The sequence below is a fragment of the Mixophyes fleayi genome, chromosome 5 (genome assembly GCF_038048845.1).
Source record: "Mixophyes fleayi isolate aMixFle1 chromosome 5, aMixFle1.hap1, whole genome shotgun sequence".
Lineage (NCBI taxonomy): Eukaryota > Metazoa > Chordata > Amphibia > Anura > Limnodynastidae > Mixophyes > Mixophyes fleayi.
In genome coordinates, this window is record NC_134406.1 from 232262888 (window position 1) to 232287424 (window position 24537).

At 40.3% G+C, this 24537-nt stretch overlaps 1 protein-coding gene across 2 annotated transcripts in view; it reads left to right on the plus strand.

Moving 5' to 3' along the window:
- The first annotated feature begins 19481 nt into the window (after positions 1–19481).
- Positions 19482–24537, plus strand: part of SULF1 (sulfatase 1) — a 103099-nt gene continuing 98043 nt past the window's right edge. For both annotated transcript variants that reach the window (XM_075213620.1, XM_075213622.1), the window contains exon 1: positions 19482–19766. The gene's annotated coding sequence lies outside the window, so the exon portion shown is untranslated. The remainder of the gene's footprint in view (positions 19767–24537) is intronic.

The following is a 24537-nucleotide window of genomic DNA, read 5'->3' on the forward strand; positions in this document are numbered from 1 at the left end:
AGAAGCAGGTGAGTGAAGTAAAAGCTGGAGTGCACGGAGGCAGCGGATAGCAATGAGCAAACAGTCACATAGATGTAAAATAACGTAGAAGTGGTTTAGAAGACTGTAGTGCACGGAGGCAGCGGATAGGAATCAGCAAACAGTCATGATGATACAGTTGATGGTAGAAGTGGTATGGAACCACAGTAGTAGAAGTGGTTTGGAAACCACAGGAATCAGCAGCGCTGAATACACGAGTAATACAGGAACACCTTCAGAGACTCATGAGGAATGAGACTCCAAGATCAGGCAACGTGGTGTTGACCACAGGTGCTTAATAAAGGGAGTGTTGCCTGATCTGCCAATTGAGTTAAAGGGGTATACACTGAAGTATAGAAAAGGGCTGCGCATGCGCAGACCCTCAGGATGGTGGACGGCCACGGTTCCTAAATGTCCGGGAAGAGGCACTCACAGTACGGTGAGTGACACTTCCCTTAAGTCCAACTTTTTAATTTTTCTTCTTTAGAATCATCACTATCATACATTTTAATTTACATTTTTTTTTTTTAAATCCAGTATTTTTATTGAAATTTTTTAAGATATAAACATACTAAACAACAAAAAGAAAAGAATTTAATTTACATTTTAATTTTATTTGGCTTCTTTGGTGTTCCCTTAAAAGTGTAGGAGCACGTGGAAAACTTCTCAAGCAGAGATATATACTAAATGGGGCATGGTAGTGATTAAGGCTAGGTACACACTGAAGAATTTTCTGACCGATGTGTTAGCTCAAACTATTGTACCTATGACTGAAAGTCCGATCAGTCTGACGATTCATTCATACACACTGACACAATTTATCTTCAGATCTGTGCTCTTCATCTGGTCCTTCATCTGGTCCTCTAGTCTTCAGACAATGACAGCACAATATTCATTCATTCATTATTGTGACATTGTCACACTGATTAAAGCCGCCTTGTTATAGCTATCCACATGTTGTGGATAGCTATGACAATTGACAATTTCAATTGTCATGAATTTGGTTAGCTTCTGTGACTCTGAAATGAAACATTCTGTCTCAGAACGAACAAATGAATTATTCCTTTTAAAGCACTCTCTACATTTATTCACCGTGACAATCATCGCTAGCATCGGCTGAAAAGAACACGTCTCTGTAAACTCTATGCAGATCGTGAGCATGACTGCATACACACTACATGATTGGTCGGAAATTGGTTGTAAAATATTAAACAGTACGACAAACCAAATGAACCGACAATCAAAACTTTGAAATGACTTTGGACTATCGTGTCACTATACACAGTAACCCGACTTTTGGCCGAACGGTCGTATGTCGGCTGATTGGCCCGTTTATTAGACGAAAATGCTTCAGTGTGTATCCAGCCTAAGTCATACAGAAGGCTAAATCACTGCCAGTCAGTGGGAATAACAGAAGAGGGATGCACGTGGAAGAAGAGTAAAAGTGTAAATAATACATCTTATAATAATATTATTATTATTATCAGCTATGGTATAGAGAATGAGTGGGGATTTAATTGTAATGGGTGTTAATGGTTTACTCAATATGTCACTATGCATAGCATATAGGATTGATTTCAAGCAATGACAGCAATCTTTGTACTGTATATGTAGAGGACTTTACCTAGGGCAGGTGTTGCTGACTTGGAGAACATTTTATGAATTTGTGTAAGCCAATTTAACTGTCTATGTTGCACATTACACAATGTCAGGGGCGCACGCAGGATTGTCATGGGGGTTTCCCCCCCCCCACCTCCCTGACCAAAAAAACAAACAAACCACGAGAGAGAGCTGCTGCGCATGCGCCCGCGCATTCGTTTCCGTTTCGGCAGCGCTGTCCTATACAGCAGCCGCGGTGCTGCCAAAGAAGCATCCGCGGCGGTATACAGCACCGCCGTGGACACTTCTTTGACAGAGCCGCGGCTGCTGTACAGGACAGTGCCGATATGGTAGGCACTGAGTTAGCGCAGGGGGGAAGTTTCTGGAGACTCAGAAACCCCCCCTACGTGCGCCACTGAATGTATTACTAGATATTTACATATACAACTTGATTGTAAATTAACATATACTGTACTGTATATTAAATACTCACATGCCTCACATTTAACCAAATAAGTGTACATTTATTCCAGTCACTCTTCTAGTATCCCTAATTTGTCACTAAATGATTATTTTTGGCCACATTCAGCACGTGTGGTATACTGATTTCTCAAGTAAAAGTACTGCCAAGAACAAGAACAACTGTATCAGAGCTCAGGGGACTTATAATATGATAATATCATGCTAATCCAGGATCATGTTACTCCTATGTCTGGCAGAATAAAGGAGAACTGTCTTACAGTGGTTGCACAAAAGTATGTGAAGTCAATGGGACAGTAGCTTCATCCCACCTTCACCGCTTACTAGAATGTTGAATACAATGCGACTTTCATTGTTTATCTAGATGAGGGAGCAGTGCTTGAGTAAACACTAAACATCTGTAAAAGAAGTTGACTTTAACAGGCTGAAACAGATACCACATAATCACTTTCTGAAAGAATACAGAGAACGTGGGTGGGTGGGGGATGAGGGTACAGGTTTTAGCCATAACTGTACAATAAATAAGAAGAAAACTCTGCCATAGTATTTCTTACCACTTTTCATTAAACAACTGTAACTCTTCTACAGGATCTATTATCTCCATAGTAGTACAAAAGATTGCAAATGCTAAGTAAGAATAAAGCTAAGTACATTAACATTCCATGAGTAGGGACTTTGTTTTCTGACTGGCAGGTTGAAAAATGTGTTCTCACGTTGTGGTGTATTTTAACTGTCGTCAATGGATAAGATAAACTCTCGCAAAGAGAGAATTTCTGGTTGAAATGTACGTGCAAATATGTATTAAAAAAAAAGTAAAACTCCACTTTAGTCGACCCTAATTTTACTGTTTGTTATAGGTAAGAGTCTCCGTAAGTTGTTTTTTGCTGGACTGTCACAGTTTCTACCACTGTACTCTTTAATTTGATATGTTGCTTTCCTACAATTCAGGAATCTCATGAACCTAGATTAAATAAGTTAGGGGTATATTCAATTAGGTGCAGTCATCGCAAGGGTAATACGGACCGCAATAAGGCGGATTTTCCATCGTAACCCTATAGGGTGCAAAGGAAAATCAGCTTTACTGCGGTGCCGCTGATTACCTTCGCGGGCTGTTCAAGGCGCGTAGTCGCGATGCCTGCATGTAATTGAATATGCCCCTTAGAGGTTTTATTTATTTGAGGAATGAGGCCTCCTCCCCCAAATGATAGAACATTGGGTGTTTCATGTACAGGCCCCCTGCAGTTACAGAGTAATTCATCTGGACTGGCATAGAGAGCAGTCCCTTGTCTAGGCCTCAACAGTCTGAATTCACTTCCCAGTTCAGTGTTTTCATGCCACTGATTGGATGGCTGCTGCCGACACACTACAAATCCTCAGTTAGTTTTATCAAAGATTTACATTTCTCAAGGATGCTAAGGCCTGGAGAAGGGACAGTTAGCAGAGGTGGCAGGGGTGAGTCTTTATGGTACTGCAGAGTTCCATGGCACCACCCTGCCTCTGCCACTTGGTGGGTCGAGGTTAAAGTGTATGGAGACAGCTGGCCGCATTGTAATATTGTTTTGTGCATGGGGTCTCAGCAACAGTGAGGCATAGCTAGCCTAAAATGGTGTCCAGATTTGAGACGTCACCTGACACTCACCTCTAGGCTTGAAACTCCCTCTTCGGCTAGGTAGAGTCTGCCAGCCAGTTACAATCCAAAATATGTGTCAGGTGGATTCCATACCTTTTTAATCCATATTTTTTTATTTCTTTTACAAGAGTCCTTTTTCAACAGTAGGAATAGACACCTCACCTGACCTATTAATATGAATCTCCTGGGACACAAACTCATTCTTGACTCTTTAGGATGGGATCTGATTCCCAATCTCATATGACTTTGTGGTCTCTCTTGAATCCCCTCTCGGTCTAACCTAGAATATTGGAACGATTGTTTGGAATGTATACCTAAAATTTTTCTAATTCTATCTGCATAGTAAACTAGTGCCTAAAATAATGTACTTAAAAGGTGTGTATTGGCTTGTATTTATCTTGCGTACCTGTAACGTCCCATGTACCTTGCTCCCCCACATTATATTAATAGGTTAAAAAATAAGAAGAAATATTTATTCTTCACTCGCATGTTTATTCAATAAATAAAAAGCAATAAAAATAAAAGACCACTTGGATCTATTACGTCTAGTCAAACTAAAAAGCCCAAAAAGGGGAACTTATCCTTTAAACTGTTGTGCAAATCAACAATAGAATAGTTATAATAAACAGTAATTTCCTCCTTTATCCGTGTAATTTGCTGCAGGGCCATCTTTTCCATTGGGCACGATGGGCAGCTGCCCGGGGGCCCCATAGGCACGGCTCTTAATGAGAATAAATAATCCTGCAAAAGAAAAAAAACCTGCAAAAAAACCTTCAAGGACATCTATCTATTTCTATCTCTATATATCTATATCTGTATCTGTATCTGTATACATCTATATATCTATATCTAGGGGCCCCGGTGCACTGCTTTGCCCGGGGGCCCATAATGTTGTTAAGATGGCCCTGATTTGCTGCATTTACAATGTGATGGTTTAGGCAATGACACGTCTTTTACAAACCTAGCAACAGCAATAAACATTTCCAATCCTTGCTGGCGGACTTTACAGCACAGTAGTTTCATTCTGCGGCAGCCTCCACATCCAGAATACAGCAGCAAATCTCCTCTCCCAACCTACAGTCAGTTCTGCTTTGTTAAAGGTTACAAATCCCATGATTTTCAAAGCATCTGTAAGACGCTCCAGAAAAAAAACAAAACAAACAGACCCCTATGCAGGTACTGGTACAAACAACATTTATCTTAACCGACATCAAAGGACTTCGTAATTCAAAGAATGACATCATAACATGTAATACTCTTTTATGTACTAATCAGCCTGCCAGCCTGGATCCAACATTCTCTTTCCACACAAGCTTAAAAATGGTGATTATAAAGTATTATTTATTTTACTGATGTCAGGTTTAAAGGAGAGCGAGTCCCAAAATTGGAATTTTCAGATATGAACCCTGCACGTAAAATACATTATTCAGTGTTAAACTGGACATTCTACTGCAGTTCTGTTAAAGGCAAAGTTTTCCCCTCCCCCTCTCCCCCAAAGACAGCTGAAGCTCCTCCCACATCTATTTCTAATAGTATATTATACAAGTAAAAAAACAACATCAGTAATTTGAGCTTCTGTGACATCATCACCGGTCCTGCCCTTGTGTAGGAATCCTCCACTTCCTACAGTGCATTTCTACAGAGCAAGTCTGCCAAGCTTTCAGTCATCCTGTGTATTCAGAAGCATCTCCCTTCTGACACGGCAGCCTGCAGCAGAAGGGTGAAAGAGAGCATGCACGGTGGACATATTTAGTTAAGTATAAACAAGCTGGTTATCGCACGTGTATTATTCAGCTCAGTAGTACACAGCCCTTGATATATATTAATGTCAAATAGTGGCTTTAATGCTCTTTAAGCAGAGTCCAGTCAGGTCCAGCTAGAACCAAGGAAGAGATATTTTAAAGGGGCCTACCTGTTCTCGACCGGTTCACCTGCCAATCTCACTGCACCTTCACTAACAGCCCCCCATGCACCGATTTTGGTCTAGGGGAAAAACAACAACAATTATTCAGGGGAAGTACAGTGTGATGGACAGAAGTAGAGAAACTGCACTCTACCCCTATTACTGACATCTTGATTTTGTTCTGGGCCTGGGCATGGGCTGCAGATATTCATGATGGCAAGGACTCCGGCCTGAATATCTTACTCAACAATAAGAAAAAATGAACAGGGGACACTTACCATTTAGGTCCCATCTTCTCTTGATGGTTGTCCGAGACTTCCAGGAAATGTATCTATCCTCTCCTGATCTCTCACCCTCTGTGTTGTCCCGCGTTGCTGACAGTCTTTCTGCCATTTCATCTTGGATGTCCTCTCGCCAACTCAAACTCCGTCTTTCAAAAACAGAGTTAATAATATTCCCACCCACCTACAGAAGTTACCTACCTGACATTTCTATTTCTGCTGACATGACCTTAATTCCCACCAACCAAGCTCACTGCCTAAGTGTGATCCTTGACTCAGAACTATTCTTTGTTCCCCACATGGACTCTATATCTAAATCATGTTATATATATATCTAAAAACATTTCCAGAATATGCATACATCTTACACAAGACACTACAAAAACTCTAATTCATGCACTCATCATCTCCCACATTGACTATTGTAATTCCCTCCTTACTGGACTTCCCCGAGACATACTCTCACCCCTATGATCTATTTTACACGCAGTGGCTAGACTGATTTTCCCTGCAAATCGCAGTTCCTCTGCTGAGTCACTCTGTCATTCTCTACATTGGTTGCATTGTTTTTTACCGAATCCAATATAAATTACTTTTACTAACATACAAGGTTATTAACAAAACTGCACCTACATACATCTCCTCACTTGTCTCAAAATATCTCCTAACTCAACACCTCCGTTCTGCACAAGATCTGCGTCTCCCTTCTACTCTCATTACATCCTCCCATTCCCGCTCACAACTTTTTCCGAGCTGCACCCACTCTATGGAATTCCCTCCCTCGCACAATAAGATTTTCCACTACTCTACAAACCTTCAAGTGTTCTCTGAAAACCCACCTCTTCAGGCAAGATTGTCCCCACAGGCCTAGTGCCTGAAATATATATGGCCACAGGCTTAGTCTGAATCAGTGTCCTACTACTTCCTAGGCTCTGAGCCTAAACAATGCAGTACAGGCTTCTAAGCCTGAGTTTGTTTTGTCCCACTGGCTTCTAAGACTAAATGTAAATATGCAACCCAAATTTAGGGAATAAGGACCCTACAATACACTACTAGGTTCCATGGGGCTTGTGTCCGACTAATTGCTACATGGTCCTAGTGGCCAAAACATGTGCCAGAAACGAGAGTGCAGGCACAGGCCTGTGAGAGGTTTGCCCGAGGGCCTTACCTGTCTCTGGCAGTCTCTAACCTTTCCCTTGCTGTCTTCTGTCTTTACCCACCAGCCACCATTATCCTGCAGGCTTGACAGCTATCTTCCTGCTTGATCCTGCAGTCTTCTCTGTTGAGCCCACAGTCTTCTCGCTAGACTCGTTGGACTTTCTCCATCATGAAACTGTCAGCGCTTCTTGCAAAGGCTGAAGACAAGCCATCGTGAGGGCAATGACGCGGCGAGCACCAATTAACTTGTGCCCAAATTCAAACTGGCAGTAGCGAGCTCAGATTGGCTCCCAGCAGAACCCACTCATTGGACCACAGTGAATCCGCAGATTTGTTTGGTTAAGGGCCAGATAACGAGGAATACTTACCAGCATCCTGATGTCAGCGATTAGGTAAGATACTGGGCCTGATTCATCAAGGAGTGTAACTAGCGCTGTTTTGTGTATAATGCACCCAGTTACTGTCAGCAAGCCCAGAATCGGACCATACGCCACAGAATGCAGCATTTTATGCACCTGTGAGTGCAAAGGACACTTACAACAGCCTACGATTTCTTGGAAGAAACGGGGTGGGCAAGCTCAAGCGCACACAGCAGCATCTGATTCAAGCTCTGGGCATCTCTAAGGTGCTTGTTTTCCATCCATATCTCTTGCTCCAGCTACAGGTCTAGTCTAAGTGCTAAGTGAAGATACTACACTATTGCACCATGCGTCTCTTTTTTCCACATGTCCCTTCCAATGAATGTGAGCATCTTCAAGATGATTGCTATCCTGACACTACAAAGAAAATACATTCATCTATTACGGATTGGAAAACAAGGACAATGTTGAATTGGACAATTTATACCTGTTTTATCCCTCATTATCCATTCTGTTATAATTGTATGGTAGCGCCCAGGGTGTCTATCATATTTTTCTTACTAGGTACACTGGTGCTCCTGCTCCACATTTAGCAGGGAATCCCCTCTGTCCAACCAATTCCCCCATCGCCTAGTACAAACTTCTGCTCTGCCACCATCTTGCTCCACAAATCCATGCTCTTTGGTGCAGATCTAGACGACCAGCGCAAATCCAGCCACAAAGCGCCAACACAGAGTATTTTACACTATTCGACCAACGGTATCTAATAGTGAAGTCAAAATCAACAATCTGTACCAGCAGTGTAACTAACTATCCAGTTGCATGAAACTAACATATCTTCTGATACCCTACAACTAAAATGAGCATTTTAGATTAGTGTAATGTAAACTATAACAGAGTACTGTCACACTGATATCACTCTCCTCTCTATGATGCCAGGACATTACCTAGGAAGGCCCTTCTCCTTAGAGCTCACAATCTATACGATGATTCGCCATACATATACTTAAAAAACTGATCAAATATGGTTCCACGTTTTACAGTTGTGCAGACTTAAGCAATCTGTGCATAGAGTCTGGCAGGGCATTGCTGGGACTTGTTGTTCCATAACAGCTGGAGATCTGCAGATTGACTACCTCTGATCTAGGCCATGCTCTAACAAAGCTACCTATGAATAATTGTTGTTTTGTTTTTCTATGATGAGGAAAGCCATATGGCAGATCATGTTGCTATTTAAAAAAGCGACCGTACATGTGCTTGGCACATAATAGTATCTACCTATTTATATATTTGTTGGGTATGTTCATTCAAATTAAACTGAAGTAAGTTAAAGTGTTAATATTCAATAATATTCTCGCGTTGGAGTCCATGGCCAATTAATAAAAGGTATAAGTGTTCAGCGTGACAGCGTGTGTATGGCTTTTTATTACCTTTTTTACCTGTCAAATGCATACTTACTAATTAATGTATACAGGGTCACAAATCTTTGAATGCACTCCTGGCTACCTGCACTTGCACTTAGTAAATGATTTACATCATTTACATGCATTTATAAGACCGCAAAGTCCCGTTTTACACATTATATAGGGTTCCCCAGCTTCCTTGGTTTTGGATCTCATATTGATCACTTGACTTTATTTGGTATTTTTCGTTTTTTTTTAGCTTTTCAGTTTTTATTTTTCAAACTTCCCCACACTATGTAGTAATAGTCAATCCTGACAGCAGTTACGTCAGCTTTATTTGCATCTTGAATAATATTCGTGCTGCTCAATGTTAGTAATATGTAACAACAGTGAGCAAAGATTACATTTGTACGAGATGAGCACCGGTCAGAAAATGAATATTACATGTACACAACCTTTGCTTCCCAGGGGTTTGAAAATATATAACATATTATTTAGTGTAGTTAGATTTACTTACAAAAATGGCATAGGAACATTTTTTTATATGAGTTATGAATCTAACAAGTACGTTTTGAAGGTTCACCTTCAGATTCATTTAATATACTGCATTGAACATGCCCTCCAAGATATATTATCTTTTTTGTTTTCTTCTGTGTCTTCTCACTAAGGCCTTTAACCAACTGTTTTCCCAGACAGTATTGTCCTGCTTCACACTGTACTGCTTATTAAGGGCATCTAACTGTAGTACATACAGCTTGCTCTTAACGAGCTCTACAGTGAGAAGTGGGACATCCCAACCAGAGGTGGAGCTAGTGAGCTGTGGGTCCCGGTGCAGGGAAGCGGGGAGGAGAGAACCAGGGCCCACAGATCCCCTTGTAGTGAGCCCATTATCTACATGGGCCCCGGTACACCACACCTGCTGCACCAATGGTAGTTCCACTGATCCCAACTATCTTTGCAGTCAGGACAAAGTCTTGCCTGAGCAGGATCAGGGGCTGGCTGGCAACATTTAGCATTGGTGGTCGACACTCAGCTTACCATCCTCTTAATAACATTTTAAATGAAAACAAATGCATGTAGCCCAGTGACCCAGTTCAAAGTAGTCCACTATGTGACAGGCCCCGGTGGCAGATGCCGCCCACCCCAGTGAGCCCCTGGGCGGGACAGTCACACAAAATAAGGAATGCCCCACCAGAATCAGGACAGTTGGCAGACTGTGTTGATCTCTCCTACCTGTTCTTGAGGCTTCAACTACTTGTTGCTGACTGTGTCTTAAGCTCCTTTGCTGCTTATCTGGATCCTGAAAAGTTCAGGCCATGTTTGTAAAAAAGGGATTGGTACATAAAATGTCAATACGACCCCAATAGCACTCACCATGTTTAATAATTAGCCCTCCCTACCTGAAACCAGCCTGACCGTATATGAACAGCATTCATAGTTAACCAGTAGATCTATTTCCTCCTACTAGTACTGATGGTAACTCAATAGCATTCACATTTAATAAATACACTTATTTCCCCCTATCAGCCCCAACATTAAATTAATAGTACTTACATATAATAATTGCCCCTAGCCCCCCCCTCCAAAAACCTCAATATTAAATAATTTGTATTCACATTTAGTAAATAAAGTTATACCAACCCGCCGTAAATGACCCAATATTAAATAATAATTATTAACAAGTAGCACTCCTTCTCCCCAAACTCAGCCCCACATCCAACTAATAGCCAACAAACCACCCCAACATTAAATAATACCATTACAGCACCTTAAATGAAATAGTACCCTCCATCAAATAAATTGTCCCCACAAATAAATTAATATATCCAACCCACTACTAAATGATTAGCACCCACCCTCAGCAAAAGCAGCCTCTCTTGTTTCCTGCACACGTGGGACTGCATTTTGTTATGTGGTGACCATTCCTCATATATTAGTCTGTAAAGTGCAGGAGAGGGGGGACGGTACATAGTGTGTAGAAATGGTGGAATCTGTAGATCTGCGGCAGTATAGTGGCCAAGGCCAACCTGTCAATCAGTCTCAGCTGGTGTGTGTGTGTGAGGGGAGGGGGGGTTCTGGGCAACTGGTAACACTCCCTAAGTGTGCACCTGGACTAATGCACGGAATGATACAGTAGTACAAATTTCTTCACCATTTATGCTGCTAGCCAGCACCTGCTCTGCAAAGGCGTAACTTCCTGCCTGCTATGTAACAACCCCCTTTCTGTGATATATACTTCAAGCACACTGCATTAGAACAGATATGCAACCAGACAATGTCCTAGCCCAGATATGTAGCTAGACGCAGCCCTAGCAGAAAGTTGCATTCAGACTGCCCTAGTACCAAGATACACCCAGACTGCATACTAGCAGACAGATCCAGTCAGACACTGTCTTTTTTTCCCGATGAAATACGTTGTTATTTCTGTAGCACAGAGAATAGTTATGTTCAAAGGCATTGAAGGGTGATGGTGGCGTTAGAGCAGATGTTGCCCCAGGGCCTATGGGCCTCTAGCTGCACCACTTTTGAGACCCTTATACATATTACATTGAGTTCTTCACTAAAACATATAAACCCACCACTAGAAACCAACATATTAGGCTCTCACATTGTTATTTTAGATAGGACACACTTTACACTACAGTTCTCTCATGTTTATTTCCCTCACCATAACTACTGCTTTTCATTTACAAACTTAATATAGCTTTACCATTTCAGATACCACACAGCCCCTCTTCCACAATCACCTGTCGTAGTTTGTCACTTATTCTAAGCCCCTGTAACATTCACCGCACTCCAGTTATGTTGCCTAAGCCTCACTCCCACCACTACGCACACAGCGAAAACTGTCATGTCACAAGTGATGAACTTATCATTTTTTTCTAGTAAAAATATTTAATGAAATATTATAAGGGTTGTATCATTAACAAATAGTATTTTAGTACTATGTCTGCAAATAATTGATCTTCCTTTTTTTTAATCTGTCTCTCTTGATGTATTTTCTCAACTTCTGTTTTTGCTGCCTCACTCACTGCTGGCCACTATCTGTGAATACATTAATGCTGAATTATGCACGCTGACACTTCACAAGCCCACCTTTAGAGGTGGATCTATATGGGAGCTATAAGTCTGTCTCTGCCCTAGCATACAGGGCAACTGGAACATAGCATGTACTTTGCACCTTCCGTTTAGACTTTTGTGACTAATTAAAGTGGGCGTACACCTGGGAATGCACTAGGCAGACATGTCAGCCAGTGGTGGATCCAGGAAGGGAGGGGAGGTGAGGGGCGATTGAGGCAATAGTAAGACCCCCCTACCATAGCAGTGCAAGCCTACCTTTAAAATGCGTCCTAGACGGTAATTGAAACGGGAAAGGGGGCAGGAACAATCGCGGGCTGGGGCAGGCTGGGGCCAGCCAATCAGAATAAGGTAGGGCGTGATTATGCTAAATCACCTCCCCCCTCAATATAAAGTCTAGGTCTGCCCCTAATGTCAGCGCACTTGTACACAGAAAGAAGCATTGAAAATGCTGTGGATCATAAATGAAGCAGAGTGTGTAGACACAAATCTGTGTCACAATTACACCACTATGCTCATCTATTTACTCTAAGTTTGTTGAGGCCCGGCAGGGAACCATGAGGAAGTAGTTTATTAAATAAGACATAGAGTCAATTTCAACAGGCAGTCTACAGTGGGGTTACAGCAGCCCACAACACATGAAGACCATAGGGAAGAGCTTCATCATGATTATCATCATCGTCATCATCAACATTTATTTATATAGCGCCAGCAAATTCTGTAGCGCGTTGGGAACACAGTAATAAAACAATACTGAGTAATACAGACAGACAGAGAGGTAAGAGGGCCCTGCTCGCAAGCTTACAATCTATGGGATTTAACATAAGAATGTGGCAACCACACCACATTCATTTCTTTTTTGATCCCAGGTACTTGTTATCTTTTTAAATTCCATACAGTTGTCATTCCATGTCTCATATATTTTATATATATATATATATATATATATATATATATACTACTATCCTTAAGTACATCTTGGGTGCTTATGTTTCGGGTTGATCTGAGACAATGTGTGCAATGTATGTTCATCAGCAGCAGCTATTTATATAGCGCCACTAATTCTGCAGCGCTGTACAGAGAACTCACTCACATCAGTCCCTGCCCCATTGGAGCTTTCAGTCTAAATTCCCTAGCATACACACACAGACCGAGAGAGACTAAGGGCAATCTGATAGCAGTCAATTAATCTACCAGTATGTTTTTGGAGTGTGGGAGGAAACCGGAGCACCCAGAGGAAACCCACACAAACACAGACAGAACAAACAATCTCCACACAGATAAGATCATGGTCGGGAATCGTTTTACTGCTTAGCTGGACCATCAAAGCTCAACACTCATGGTATTGTCTGGGTGGACCTGTGTGTGTTTGCTTTTATAGTGGACATTTTTGAACGTTAATCCCCACCCACCTTGCTCACCTCTGTGGGTCCCCCAGGAATCAAGCTGTGCCCTCTGTTGACATGGTCTCCTGACCTCATCATTGTGCCAGTTTACACCTAGAAAGGCACCATGACAAGATTAGGAGGTGTAGTCTACATAGGGCACAGCTTGCTGCCAATTCATATATTGGACCCTTAATTGAGTTAAGGGGAGAGCAAAGGGCTGCTGTGTAAATGTAATCTACTACAAAGCAGTGATTAGCCTTCAGTAAGAGTGAATACATGAGTAATTCAAATATTCCTATTTAGTAAATATTAAACTATACATTCAAAGAATAATAATAGACAATGAGATTTGCATTAAATATAACTAATATCTGGAATTGCATTTAATATACAAAATAGTTGTTTGATATTGAAAAAAAGGGAGATTTAAATAGACAATGATTTAAGGTACACATTCTTAGACCTTGGACAATGTTATTATGCTTGAAACGCTCAAAAATGCTGGCAGTGTTACCAAAGATTTGATGTAAAATATGTATTTATTTCTATCACATGCTAGTCTTGTAATATTCAACAGTACGGTATGCAGTTGAAAACGGAGAAGTCTGTTATTGCTTTTAATATAATCTAAAATAATTGGTAACATACAATGAACTGCTTTGTAGAAAACTCCTATAAAACTGTTTACATCATCATATATCATATCATAACTCTTACTAAAATGAAATAAAATACAAACATGGTTATTAAAAAGCAGTGTTAGATGTCCTTGCCTTTATTCTGAAATGAAAAATTTAAAATTAAAAATTCATACTGAGAGCTGCCATGGAAATCGCTCTGAAAGCATTTGTAACTGTGTAGTGTAGTAGAAGAAAGGACTCCATGGTAATGTACAATGGTCTGTTCCAAGTTTGCTGTAGAATACACGTAAGGTGTTAATAGGGCCAGACGCTCCCCCTATAATATGTGGTGGGGCAACAATTAACAATACCTACAGTTGTTGATATTAGAGCTGTTTAGTTTCTTCTGCCACATTTCCATTCCAGCAGATGTGTATACCATTTGTGTGTTGTCCATTTCCAAACAATACAGAAAAAGGTAAAACAATACACTGATAAAAAAGACAGTGAAAATACAGACAACAAAATGTAATTTTGTCCTGTTAGAGTATATTGTTACTGCTCATTTTGTACAATCATATAACACACCAAAGTTGTTATATGAAAGTGTAACATATGCCGACACGCCGAGCTTCCTGTATTGTGTAAATGCACCTGATTGTCCACATCAAAGTCTTGGTATTTGCGTCCCTCCACCTGAAAATCAATCTGCTGCTATTTTTGCCTGGTTATGTAGCTGATTGGAAATGTGCACTGTGCAAAGAGTGAAAATGTAGTAACAACTACCATCCCACTGACTGTATTCTCCTAGGATACTGCTGATTTAGCCTCATTGTGTGGTAAATTAATCCAGAGAGTGAGGGGACATCTTTATTATCTGTCAATTTGTTTGAATGTTTTTATTTTAATGACGGAAATGTGCCCAGGAGTGCGCTTTCCGTTATAAACCTGGCAGGTGCACAAGGTGGGCAGCACGGTGGTGAAGTGGTTACCTCTGCCTCACAGCGCTGGGGTCATGAGTTCAAATCCCGACCATGGCCTTATCTGTGTGGAGTTTGTATGTTCTCCCCGTGTTTGCGTGGGTTTCCTCTGGGTACTCCAGTTTCCTCCCACACACCAAAAACATACTGGTAGGTTAATTGGCTGCTTTAAAAAAAAAAAATTGACCCTAGTCTGTCTGTCTGTGTGTGTGTGTGTGTGTGTGTATGTTAGGGAATTTTGACTGTAAGCTCCAATGGGGCAGGGACTGATGTGAATGCGTTCTCTGTACAGTGCTGCGGAATCAGTGACGCTATATAAATAAATGATGATGATGATAAACCTGGCAGGTGCACAAGGTGTCCCTTTGAAAATATACTAATTGCCTGTTAAAGTCCTTTTGTAGAGACCAAAATGCTCTGTAGCCCCCCACTAAATACTGGGGGCCTAACGTAGGGGTGCAAAAAGCACTTTTAGCCAAGGATCCCTCTCAGTTTGCATTCAGAGTGAGACGGATCTCCCTCTTGCACCTCTCTGCGCTTAGAAAGGTGGGACGGGGGAGGTAGTGGGCGAGCCTAGCAATGTAAAGGTGTGTTCACGTATGTTACATGCTATACTGAGTTGAAAGCAACCGCAGATAAGTCTCTAGGAGAAGTATCTTTTGTGCTTTCTACTGGTGCAACAGACCTTGTTGTGTTAAAAGGAAGGGGCAAAAAGATAATACAATTTTTAAAAAAGGTGTGCACCCCCTCCCAAACAGCTTACCCAACCCTTGTGCTGTTTGGGGGGGAGAAACGCAATTTTTTACATTAATTTACTTATTCATCTATCTGCTTTACAGGGCCACTGTGACTGATACACTTAAGTGTATCATGCACATCGGCCCATAAGGCAGATAAAGATGTGTAACACTGCACTCTCCATGTGTCAGGCCTGTGTGCTTCTTGGGGTAGAAGCAACTTTCTATACTTCCCTTCTATAGCAATATATAAAAAATGTACCCAGCGCACAACAACCCTAAATGGTACTAAAGAACAACAATCTCAAAAGCATATGCGTGTAATTTGCCAATTTAATGAATTCAATAAATATCAAAAATTTTAAAACATAACTTTCCGTAAAACCAAAAAATATTAAAATTATCCTGAGATGTTGACAGAGGTGTATTTTTTTTATATATAAAGAGGTGTGTCTGTGCAATTTGCATAGTATCATAATCATCATCACCATTTATTTATATAGTGCCACTGATTCCGCAGCTCTGTACAGAGAACTCATTCACATCGGTCTCATTCACATAGTATTCTGAGCCGCACAGATTTAAAGATCTGTGCAACTTGGAATACTATGTAAATTACGGGATGAACTTTACACTTACGATTTCAGTGTCAATTGCACCCAACTCTATACATCAAGCCCTGAATGTCCCCATAAATTCTAATTCTCCAAACTTTGCAGCTCATTTAAATAAACTTGTTCTAATAATATTTTTTTGCATGTGCTGCATAATTAGTCACATTCATGCCACTTCCCCAGACTCTGCTAGGTATGCCCTCGATCTACCCACCTCCTCCCACACAAGATGCAACAATTGTCAAACCCCACAGATGCTGCAATCTTTGTTCACAAATCCATGTGCCTTCATAAAACTAGGTGCATTTGGGAAAATCCACACGCACAAATGGAATAAGCGCTGTGGGAGGAGCACATTCTACACTCTCATACACAACGCTTGATTTTACTGTAACACTAACACTCTGGGTTTTCAGCCTTGTTACACATTAGGTACTAAAAAACTCAGGTTTTCTAGTGAAATTTTTAGGCTCCCTCAGCCAAGAGACCATCGCTCCATGTTCTTTACTTATGTATTGCTGTTAGTACCATTACATTTACCTTTTTTTGTTATGATTTATGTATATAGCGCCAGCATACTCCACAGTGCTTTACAATTGGTAAACAAACTCAGCAATAAAACAAGACTGGGTATTAACAAACAGACAAGGAGGTGGTTTGACGTCTTACTGCCAGCTGTGTTTTCATACAGGACTTAAAGATGTCCACTAGTTGCACCTACAAAATTTGAAGGGGAGTATTGAGAAGCTGAACGGAAAACTTGGAAGGGACCCTTAAATGTTTATGGGACACATTTGTCAATGTTCTCAAAAAGTGAAAAATAGTTTTCAATCCTTATCGCATTGATAAGGATCAAACTATTTCTCAAATTTAAGTAGAACGCAACACAGAAACAGCAGTTCCGATAAACTACTGTTTCTGTCACAAAAAAAAATACTTACCACGCCTCTTCGTAATGTGCTGTCTCCGGATCTCCTCCTTGTCTGCCTCGTTCTGAAACTTGCGCATGTGTAGTTCAAAAATCTTGAGGCTGCGCACAGGGCTACACATGCGCTATCCAGCTCTGCTCTTCGGAGCAGAGCTGAACATAAATTAAAAATGAAGTTTATGCTTCAGCACAACAAGTTACCGAAAAAAACTATTTTTCGGAACTTGTTAGATTGCGAGAGGGAGCAGTCACCATACTATTGAATGGTGACTGCTCCCAAAATCGAAACAAAATGCAAAGCAGCAGATATCCATGATATCTGCTGCGATGCAGTGATCATAAATATGCGTGACACTCCAACTTGCGTCAGAGTTACGATATGTGTAACACTCCTCCTTAAATATGCCCCTATGTGCAGCTCAAGATACTGGTAGAAGTTGTGTGCATGTGCAGTGCGGCAAATGTTACGTAATATGTTTATTTATTCAACAAAAAAATGCTTTTGCGTCAAACTATAAATCATCCGCAAAGTACTGTGGCTTTACAACTTCATGGATCATTTGGCACAGTAATATAGAAGATAGGTTAATTCAGAAAATAGGTCATTCTGGTTTTACTACTACATAATCACCAGCCATGACTCAATCTTTGAGGCTTGTTGTAGAAGGAAAATTTGGAAATGTACAGTAATTGTATCGCCTAGCCAACTTCTTTATATATGTAGTTTGTGTAATTTATGGATTAATATTGATATATTTTTTTTAAATTAAGAAACTGTGTTCAAGTGTACTCAACACATTATACTTGCAACAGTTTAGATTGCATTACATATAGGGTCTTACTTAGAGTCGGGTGCCTGCCCTTTTCTTCAGCGCAAAAAGCATTTTTGGCCAAAGATCCGTCTGTTTGCACTCCGACTGCGATGGATCTCCCTGTTGTACCTCTCTGCGCTTAGAGAGGTGGAACGGGAAGGTAGTGGGCGAGTCTAGCAATGTAAAGGCGTGTTCTCGTCTTTACATGCTATTATGAGTTGAAAGCAACCGCAAATAGGTCTCTAGGAGACGTATCTTTTGCGGGTGCTTTCAGCTGGTGCAAGAGACCTTGATGTATTAAAAAACAAAGTAAAAAATAAAATAAAAAAAGGTTTGCATCAGCTCCCAAACAGCATAGCCAACCCTTGTGCCGTTTGGGAGGGGGTGGAAAGAACAATTTTTATTTTTACAATTTTTTTTTGTATTTAACTATCTGCTTTACAAGGCGCTGTGCATGATACACTTGCACTCCAGCCCATAAGGCAGATAAAGAGGTGTGTGCACAGTATTCTAAGTCACTCTAAATACTGTGTAAATTACGGGATGCAAGTTACACTTACGATTTCAATTTAAATTGCGTCCGACTCTAAATGAGGCCCATAATGTTAAAACTAGCAGTTGCTAGATGAATCTGGAGAGCTTTGAAGTAGGAAAAAAAAGACAAAAAAAACAACTTAGAAATGGATTGAAAGGCAGTGATTCAATTGGGATCCCAGGATGTGCTTGTCTAGCCCGCACACATCACCAAAAGCATTCACTTCTTCATTACTGCATGAACATGCTGCAAAGAGAAAGCAGACAATAGCAGACAGCGGGATTTCATGTAACAACACATGGCCAGTGTATGCAAGTTCACAGTTCAGCTAATTGAAATGTGGGAGTTGTTTTTTTTTATTATTTTAACAGAATTAAAGAGGGAGAGTTTCTCACTTGGTGATTCCCTGAAGTTCTCAAGAGGCACAAAAATACATTCTATGTACATTACATGACAGATTTTCTAAGGGCAATGGAAACTAGCAAGACTAGGGCACTTTCCCTGCATCTGCTGCAATATAAACATACAGTACTTTCATTTTCCCCAGGAATGCCGGGATAAGTAACAGATTCAAGAAGCAGGGGAGGTGGTTGGGAGTAAAGGCTACAAAAACTTGAGTTAACATTTCAGTGCAAACTAGTTGTACATTAGCACTTTATCAGCCCCCCTCTCTGAAATAAATGAATTATCTCCTTTGGAAAGCGTGTCCCTCACAGGAAATGGCTCACAATAGCAATAAAACGATTATTTTAAATGAGCTCTTTCTTGGTTATGAGTCTCCCACTGCGAAGGTCCTAGTGGTCCCCGGGGATTGCAAGGGGGTTTGCTGTAAGAATTAACACAACTGGTCATCAGATGTGATCACACCCTCCCTACCTTCCCCACCACACAGCACCTCCCACTTGTACTCTTTTTATAGAGCTCCCCTCTCCAAATCTCAGGTTACTTGGGTAAGAGTTTGCAGACCTGCAGCTTCATTTTTTTTTTTCCCCTCCTCTGCCTGCAGCTTTTGAGAGACATCCAGCCCCGGCAATTGGATTGGGCAGCCCTGTCTTGACACAGCACTGTGCTGAGTGCTGCGGGACGTGTTTCAACAGATGGTTGGGGTTAGAGTGTGTCATCACATTGGAGTGGGGATTAGGGCAGAAAGGGTGCATTGCTGGAGCTGTGTGGTCTTCTGTAAGTGATCTGTGAGGAAGAGGAGCAAAGGGGGAGACAACGAGAGTGCGTCTTGTCCGTTCAGGTATGGTACAAAATAAGGATCTTATTCTGCTTGCTGGTGTGTGTGGAATGGTGCGCCCTGCACGCTTGTCAGTGACTGCTGCCTTCTCAATGCTGTTATTGTGCTAGATAGATAACGCTGGGGCTTTACGGGATGTTGCACTGCTTTGAAGATAGACATAGTTGTGAAGGTGCTGAATAAACACTCATATTTGTGAGCACAGACTCATACTGCGATCCCCATGCACACTGCTTGTCTATGAGCTCCACAGAGAGCTCTGAAATGAGCTTTACCTGCCCAGTGACATATAGCTTCTCTCTGCAGAACTACAGTTAATTCAGATGTATACTGTACAAAAGTAACTGGGTTAATTTTTTAAGTGGTAAAGTAAAATTTGTTTAATTTGGAAGCATTTTATCCAGTGAAACTAATGATCAGCTGTGGTGCTTCTTCAAAATACTTTCTAGGAAATATTCTACCTCTATATATGATTCCCACCCTAAAGACAAAAGCAGCTATATTTTTTTAAGTGGCCACATATGCAAAGTCCAGAAGGGCACAATTTAGAAAACCCAAGTCCAAATGGCAAAATAGTTATTGAAATATTGGATAGGTAGTGAAAGCGTTAAAATATGCATTGAAGGTCTTGATTCACTGAGCTTGCACTCTGTGTTCGCACAGGTTTAGTATAGATGCTGGCTTGTCATTTTCAGCTTAAATGAATATTATTTATAAAGAAACTGCAATGTTTCATTCTCCCAACAATGTTATTTGGATAGCTTGCTGGTGTTTAGGTTAGTAATAGAATAGATCACAAATATTTAGATACAGGAGGTGTTACTCCTAAGTAGTCATCATGTATTTATTTATTTTTCCTGTATAGCACAAAAAAGCTTTACTGCAATCTCAGATATTTGTGTCCTAATTTGATATCAGTAATTGGGGCTCTCCTACCCTTGATTGATATGTGGACTGGTTTACTTGCATGTAGATGTATTGTATGCATTGTAGCAATGCAACCTGACTTAATTAATTTTAAAAGATAGCGTGTACATAAAGTTTGAGTTGTCTTGCTAGCCAAGACCTATATCTTTATGAGGATAGGGGTAGTAAATCCCTAAAGGTCATTATTCAGAAATAACATTGCATGAACAAATGGACCCTGGCATATTACCTAAGCTTTGTAGGTAACCAGTCTGTATTATTTATGCCTGACATTGGATATTCCTGTATGTGTCTTCTTTTCTGTTTGTCAGGGCTTGGTTCACTATTGCTTAGGGCTACTCGAAAACAAAACTGATTGCAAAGTAAAGATGAAATAATGTTATACGTGATTAAAACACATTCATAAAATGCTTTGTCTACATTAGGAACAGAACAGTGATCCACTAATGTAACAGTTGTGTCAACTTTTTTTTTTTAACATGCTATGTATATGATAATTAAATATACTCAGAGCTTTTCATTCTATGTAATGGAATCCAAGAATAGTTTAAAATGACTTGTGGAGATGAATAACCTTCACCCAAAGAGCTTTCTATCAGTATTGTGCTCTTGTTACAGAACTTTATGATTGGTGACTAATTATAAATACGTGTATTAGCTTATATGCTGTGTTACCAAATACAATACTGACCACTAATAATGAGTTTAAAATGACTCGTGGAGGAGGCTAACCTTGACCCAAAGAGCTTGCTATCAGTATTGTGCTCTTGTTACAGAACTTTATTATTGGTGACTAATTATAAATACGTGTATTAGTTTATATGACCACTAATATTGAGTAGTCTAATAGCTGATATCTGTTGCTTCTTGCGAAGTGAGCCCACCTGTGTCCTCCAATATGTCTAGGATTTTGGAATATAGAGAGTAGTTAGCTGCACACTTGTCTCAGGATGTAGGTGGCTAATATTAGTTCTAGTTGGATTGCTATACTGTACCTATCACATGAATTTTATGTATTAAAGCTTACCTAACACCTACACAAGGGAGAGTCCAAAATATTATTTATGACAATGTAGTCTTTCAATTTTCTAGGAACTTGTGCCTTTATTAAGGGGCTTCCTACCTACACATACCATAGAAACTAGTGTCGTGCCTCAGTAATATCACTATTTCCTAGTAAATTGATAGGTTGAATTGTCCTGAATATTAATTCAGCTTACAAAATGGCTGCCACCACCACTGCACGCAAGTAATCAGTACACTTTAAAATGACTGCATAGTAAATGTATCTTAGTAGCTATCATAACACACTGTGCATGCCTGACAGTACTGTACGAGGTCCTCCACTTGTTGCTGTAGTACAATCCCACATTCCATCCTATTTAGCTCTGTTACATACTGTGCTCGCAGGAGAAAGGTTAGGAAGTCTGCCAGCAGGAAGGATTTTGATTGATATTTAAAAGTGTGTGGATTTGTCAATGAATTAAAAAAAAAAAAAAAGAACAGATACATTTGCAGACAAATATTTAAGCTCTTATTAAAACAAGGATCTGAACTGGAGCTATCACTGGTAATCATACCCTAGCATCGCTGATAAATCCCAGAGCACAGAGAAATGTCAGATACTCATAGGCTGATTTTATGGAGTTTGTTCTAAAGTGTAATTAGAAGCTTAGATTACTTCACAGCGTTCACGTTCTTAAATCTGGTGTAAAAGATCAACTGTTACTCAACATCATTACTACCTCTTTTCATTTTTGGATAGTTAAAGAGTTACACATTTTTCTCACTGCAGTCATTTCCATATATAAATTACACAGCCATCAATAATTGAAAGTTATAATTATCAGTTCCTGTGGTATTTCAATTCGTGATATTGCACTATTATCGGTTAAGTCTCTGTCAATCATACTTAGAAAGCAGATATTGGGTTTCAGAAAGTACTCGGCAGTTCACTGACACTGACATATGACACAAAATTTCGATATGCATCATGGTCAGGAAGATTATGTATTTAATACTACAAAATACTTTAGTGTCTCAAACATTTTTTACATCGCAGCTTAGTGTGCTGTGATGTATAAATGCATTTAAACACGGCTACATAAATATTCAGTTTCTATATTTTTAGTAGAATGTTTGTTAAATATAAATGGTGTATTTAGAGAATTTCTCTGCCATCCTGGAATGTTTGAACGCTACTGACAGTGGACAGGGGCTACCAGCAAATATTACTTAACAGACTGTTAATAGGATAATGGATCATTTCTGATGCATTTTCTGAATTTGAAAATGACATGTCTACATCAAATAAGACAATACCATAGATCAGTGCTTGGCTACCTGGATAATCAAATATACCATTGTTCTGTGGCCAAATGTGTTAGCAAGGGCAGGCTGGGCTAGGGGGCAGGGGGGCTTCTGCCCCCCAGACCGGTACCATAGTGGGCTACCTTGGGCTACATCCTTGGGCCACCTCCTTTATTTTTTATTAAAATATTCCCAATAGGCTGCTGAGTCGAGTCTTACCCCCTGGGCTAAAATTGGCCAGCCTTCCCCTGGGTGTTGGTGTGCAACTGTGTCGTAAACCCTAACAAAGAGCACATTTTGAATCTAACAATGTGCCCACTGCTGCTCATGTTATACAGTACTCATTGGAGTAATGCAAAAGGGGAGTTAACCTGTAATAACCAATCAGCAATGAGCTTTGCTTGATCTACACCAAGATAAAAAATGAGAGCTCATTCACACATAAGCACTGGGAAAATGAGTAACTACTCATGAAAACTAACGTGCTCTTTATTGAAGGGCAGCATGGTGGCTTAGTGGTTAGCACTTCTGCCTCATAGCACTGAGGACATGAGTTCAATTCCCGACCACGGCCTTATCTGTGTGGAGTTTGTATGTTTTCTCCCCGTGTTTACATGGGTTTCCTCCGGTTGCTCCAGTTTCTTCCCACACTTCAAAAACATACAAGTAGGTTAATCGGCTGCTATTAAATTTCCCTTAGTCTCTCTCGGTCTGTGTGTGTGAATGTTAGGGGATTAGATTGTAAGCTCCAATGGGGCAGGGACTGATGTGAATGAGTTCTCTGTGCAGCGCTGTGGAATTAGTGGCGCTATATAAATAAAATAGATGATGATGATGATAATGTGTTTTTAGCAAATTTTCCATCCGCTTTTCATTCATTGCTCCTTTACCGATAGAAAGCATTGTACTGGTAATGCACATTAATGCATGAGAAATAGGGCATGCTGCCTGCTAACATTGTAAATGTGACATTCAAAGTTTAGAACCCAGAGGTGGGAACGGCACCATTGACTTTCATTTGTCATATTTTTAATGTGCTATTCAATATGTGATCTGTGTGAACGAGCCCTAAATGAAAATGCCTGGCTGAAAATTTGCAGATGAGAACATAATAGACGGGTTCCCCAAGGTTTACTGATTTGTGGTATTCTGCTGGAGCTAGACGTGAGAACTTGAAGAACATGGTCTATATGTACAGGAATGAACTATTTCAGGTTTATTTTAGCCACAGTACATAATAATGATGGATTTATTTTGTTATATTTCTGTAATTCCCAACATTTTAAACTATTGTAATAAACATAACCAGAATGTTTAAAAAATGAGTATATTTGAAAAACTTTGTTTACATCTAATCCCTGTTGTATATATTAATTCTATTTTTCTTTACTTCTTACTTGTTACCCATAAATTTTTCGGACAAATCCCGCCTGGTGTCACGACAAAAAAATGTGTCTAGCACAGTGGTTGGGAATCGCTGTAACAGTTTTGTGAAGTTTTGAAAAATCCTTTTAAAATCATTCTATATAATTTAATG